Raw genomic sequence first — 5,422 nt, forward strand, 5'->3', positions numbered from 1 at the left:
GCACACACTCTACACCACTGTGTTGTAATTTCTTTGCTTCCTTGGATCCTACAAGACTGTGAGCTTCTTCAGGGCCAGGAGATACCTGACCCACATGAGTCCCCAGCCCCAGCACTGGGTCTGTCACAGTAAATGCTCAGTAATATTTGTTTAGTTTGCTTGAATTTGAATTATTGCCACTGTAACAGGCATGGATGATTTTGACATTTCTATTCTGATAAGTACATTTAGGCAGGGCTGGCATTTGTGCAGTCTGTCAGGAGGAAGTGAACTCCTAAAGAAAGTGTCAATGGCAGCCTCTTATCATGACACTCAGCTGTCAAAATGGGGCTTCACCAGCTCCTGTGAGCATCAGCCCGAGCCCTCCTAAAGCCAGAGAATCATTTACTAGTTACATTTGTCCTTCTGAAGCATGTTTGTTCCAAATTTTACCAACTTTGTAATAATTAACTACCGCCCTGCAAAACTTAGACAGAGTGATATGATTTACACCAGGTCAGGCTGGTTGTGCAGCACTTTCCCACCACATGTGGGGAACAGCTGTTTCACTAGTTACTAATGGAGTAGTTACTAAAAAACTCCCCCAAATAATTTGCACATGAATTTTAATGGGTACTGGAAAGCAACTAAAACTCTGCTCTCAAGCAATGTTTCCAAGCTCATGAAGTATTAACGTCTCCATTAAAGATGTATGTCTACTTGTAAAAGCCTCTTGGAGACGGAGGTTCCCGCTGAGCAAGGTGACATCTGCCGCCACGGGGATGCATTCTGTTCCGAGTGCACATGCGCACATGGTGCATGATTCACACATATGGGCCACCCCGCCCCTGTGAGCACTCATGCCCAGTGACAAGCTGCAGTGGCCTATTATGAACAGTAGTGTACATAATCAATTATGGAACGACTGAGTTCCGTGGGTGCAATCTGTTTTGACAGAAGAGAGAGATGCAAGGAAATGGCAGTGCACCTTGAAAGTCACAGAACGGGCCACTTTGCTCTCATCTTAACACCGGGACTACCCCCACACACCTGGAAAGACACGAGAAGCTGTTGTCTCAATATAGTTAGTGTCGCAGAAAACAATGGCCAGATCCACGACTTGGGGTACTCAAAGCATCAGTTGCTCAAGGCATGGACCTTAAAAGAGGATGAAAAGGCAGACCAACAAATGGGAGAGGATGCAACTGTGAAGCGTGAGCAAAAGCCATATCTCCAAAATAACTACAAAGCGTACGTATGAACAGAGCGACTGTACGTCACAATTTTCCCAGGACAATCCTATTGTCCTGGAGTCCCATGTAGCTTATTATTTATCTTGGGTTTTACATTTTTAATTGCCTTATTATAAATAATCACATTAAAATGTGCTGGGATGAGCTCAGTAGAATGCCCTCTGTACCTCCAGTGGCTGCCGTGGGCTTGTCCACGGTGTGTGAGATGAATGTGCAGTGAACAGAGTTCTGAGTAACTCAGGATTTTATAAATTGAAGGCAAGGCAGCAGGGCATGGCCTCTGAGACACACAAAAGCGCCAGGCCATAGGCCCCAGAAGAAAAAAATACGCTGAGAAAGCATTATCTTTAGCTTCAAAAGTTTGTAGTTATTTTAAGAACATGGTGCTCAAAGGTGAAAAATTAAGACATACAATGACAGAAGCCACATTTAGACATCACTTTGAAAAGATGACTTCTTAGACCAAATAGCTGTCATTCTAAATTAACTTTTTCACTTTTATATCTAGATTTTCTGCAAGTTTGAAAAGTGAAGCCAAATCTCTTAATATGTGACCTCTATTTGTAGAAAAAGAACTTCAAAATCAGTTAAATAATGTCAGTTTTTGTTGGAGTCATTATGCCCTCTAAACAGAAAATTAGTTAATACAAATTGTTTCAATTTTTGATCCAATTCATGGAATCAACACAAAGCTTTAAAAAGTTTATTTCACAGAAAACCAAACATTTGACATAATTGTGCATGTTATTGTAAATTTAGGTTAAAACTTAATATTGAAGATAAAGTAAATCTTTTTGTGGTGACAGTATGAACACTAACTTCAGTGGAATACAACCAATGTTCTTACTAAATTAAAAAACCTTGACAGAAGAATGTACTCACTAGCTATGTGAAGAATCAGGAAAACGTGACCCACAGTCAAGCAAACTTAGTCATTTGACGTAGACTGAGAAAGGACGCAGATGCTGGGATCAGCATCAAAGATTTGAAATGCCTGCAATACTCACGCTTACGAAGTCCACAGGACAAACGATATAAAGAGAGAAGACAGGGGGATTTCAGGAGAGATTTGAAAACTAGAAAAGAACCCAATGGAAATCCTAGAACTGAAAAATACAGTATCTCAAGTAAAAAATTCACTGAATGGGCTTAACAGAAGATTGGATGCAGCAGAAGAAAGGATCAATGATCTTGAAGAAAATCAATAGAAACCATTCCAACCAAAGCATGGAGATCAAGAAGACTGCAAAAATGAGCCAGGCTTCAACGACCTCAATGAACTTTGATGAACAGTGCTAAGTGGTCCAACATGCTTACAAATGGAGTCCCAGGTAGAAGAGGGAGGAAATGGGATATAATATATGTGAAAAAAATGCATGTATATGACACAGTTTTGCAAATTTGATCAAGTTCATCAACTCACTAATTCAAGAACCACTACAAACCTCAAGTAGTATAACTACTTCCCCTTCCCACCCCCTGCAAAAAACCACACCAAGGCACACCAAATGTGAACTCCTGAAGACTAAAGATAAAAAAATCTTTAAAAAGCCAGAGAAAAAAGACACATTATGTACTGGGGAATAAAGACAACTCACTTCTCCTCAGAAATATAGAGGCCAGAAGAAATGGAACATCTTTAAAGTGCAGAAAGAAAAACAATGACAGCCTAGAATTCTATATGCAGAGATTTTTGGAAATGAAAACAAAATAAAGTCACTTTCAGTATGCCAAAGCTGAGAAAATGTTCCATCAGCAGCCCTGAACTACAAGAAATGATATAAGAGGGGCCGGCCCTGTGGCCGAGTGGCTAAGCTCGTGCACTCCGCTGCGGCGGCCCAGGGTTTTGCCAGTTCAGATCCTGGGCACGGACGTGGCACTGCTCATCAGGCCATGCTGAGGTGGCGTCCCACATGCCACAACTAGAAGGACCCATAGCTAAAATATACAACTATGTACTGGGGGGTTTGGGGGAGATAAAGCAGAAAAAAAAAAGATTGGCAACAGTGGTTAGCTCAGGTGCTAATCTTTTGGAAAAAAAAGAAATGATAAAAGAATTTCAGGCTGAAGGGAACAGATACCAGATGGAAATTCAGATCAACAGGAGGAAGATAGCTGTAAACGATAAATATGCTGATAAATACAAGACTATTTTCCTGTCTTTTAAAAGATGCTTTTAAACTCAATTTAATATTTTAAGAAAAATTAATAATAATGAATTTAGGGATTATAACATTTTAAAATAAAATATATGCCCACAGTAGCAGAAAGGACAGGAGGGTTTCAGGTAGGATTATATTGTTGTAAGGTTATGTTATACATGAAGTGAGGTACCATTAATTCAAGGTATATTGTGAGAAGTTATGGATGTATACTGTATTCTGTAAAGTAACCTCTAAAGCATGATACAAAGAGATATAGCTGGAATATCTACATAATTTTATTTTTTTAGAGTACTTTGTGACTAGAACTCTTATAAATCCACCATGTTAAAACAAATTTGTCATTCAAAAATAAATATTTCAAGAAATTATGGAATTGCATTAGTTTAGCACCTTCCCTTCATCCTTAAAGGTTCTTGGGCTGGCATATAAATGATATGGTTATGTGATACATACAAGTGACAAGAAAGCAATCATGAAATGCACAAAGATTTGCTTACATTTCTAATAATTTCCTTATGATAGGTCCCAAGGGTATATTGAGATGACGAATGTGGACACGTAAGAATTTTAATTTTTTGCCATATATTAAGTGAAGGTTTTTAAAAAAATTTTTTTAGGGGCTGGCCTGGTGGCACAGTGGTTAAGTTCGAACATTCCACCTTGGCAGCCTGGAGTTCACTGGTTTGGATCCCAGGTGTGGACCTATACGCAGCTGCTGGTCAAGCCATGCTGTGGCAGGCATCCAACATATAAAGTAGAGGACAATGGGCATGGATGTTAGCTCAGGGCCAGTCTTCCTCAGCAAAAAGAGGAGGATTGGTGGCAGATGTTAGTTCAGCGCTAATCTTCTTCTTCAAAAAAAATTATTTTAAATGAGAAGTTGTTAAGCAAATTTGTAATTTAAGCAAGCGAAAGACAGACTGTGGATCTGGGACTATTTCCTGTTATATCAGAACTGAAGGAAATATCAGTAATATAATTTTGTGCTTTTAACAGAGTGATCTTCTCCTGCTCTGTCTGCTGAAATGGCCTTGCAGCAATGTCACCTCCCTATATAAAATCCAGAAAATGGCATCCAGAAAATGGTCCCCAATCCCCTTCTCCAATGGAAGGCAGGAAGGGACAAGTTTGCCTGGAAGATGTTTTTGTGCAAGAAAGCAAGGAAAAAATAAAGATTAAAAATTAAAATTAATTAAAGATTAAGGGACACAAGAGCCAGTCTAAAAGGAATTCTCATAAGCTACACTTGTGACAATTTGATGATCAAAAGGAGAATGATGGTAGTGACCGAAAAATTTAAATATGTAAAAAGCCATCAGGAAGCAGGAGTCATGAGTCCATACTGGTGAAAAATAGATAACTAGGTAAACAAAGGGGAGAGGAGGGGGGGCTCTGCTTTACGGAAGAATGCCAAGTGTACGGTTGTCAATTTCAGTAAATTTAATACACTATCCCTCAGCCAATTTCATCAATAGCCTCAATAATGTTCTTTGTGGAATTTCCTCTCCAGCATAATTCCAGTCTGGGATCAGCATTGTCTTTAGTTGTCATGTCTCTCTAGTCTTCTTTAACCTAGAACATTTCTTTGAACTTTTTCTTTTTTTTTTAACTTTCCTGACATTAACATTTTTAGAGCATTTTCTCTCTCTCTCTCTCTGTCTCCATCTCCCTCTCATCTATAATCTCTCTCTCTCTCTCTTTTTTTTTTTTTTTGTGGGAGGTCCTCCAGTGAGGACCGGAAAACCTGCTAGACAAATTCTAAAAGAGCTGTAACACTTACTATCTTTTCAATAAAAGTTCCTTATTTGCAGGATTGGTCTGATGTTTCCTCGTGATAGGCCCCATATACCCTTTACCTGGTTTCCCCAATTGTCACATCTTACCCAAGTAAGTCATAACATCAAAACCAGGCAGCTAACAGTACTATCCACAGACCTTAGTCAGATTTCGCAGTTTTACACGCACTCATTGAATGCGTATGTGTGCATGTACAGCTTTATGCAGTTTTGTCCTGTGTAGATTTGT

The 5,422-nt window shown here is 39.2% G+C and overlaps 1 non-coding gene across 1 annotated transcript; it reads right to left on the reverse strand.

The window, feature by feature from the left end:
- Positions 1-5,113: 5,113 nt before the first annotated feature.
- On the reverse strand, positions 5,114-5,175 carry LOC124244307 (U7 small nuclear RNA). Its single transcript, XR_006889953.1, has one exon. It is a non-coding gene; the product is annotated as a U7 small nuclear RNA (small nuclear RNA).
- Positions 5,176-5,422: the final 247 nt, after the last annotated feature.

The sequence above is a fragment of the Equus quagga genome, chromosome 8 (assembly GCF_021613505.1).
Source record: "Equus quagga isolate Etosha38 chromosome 8, UCLA_HA_Equagga_1.0, whole genome shotgun sequence".
Lineage (NCBI taxonomy): Eukaryota > Metazoa > Chordata > Mammalia > Perissodactyla > Equidae > Equus > Equus quagga.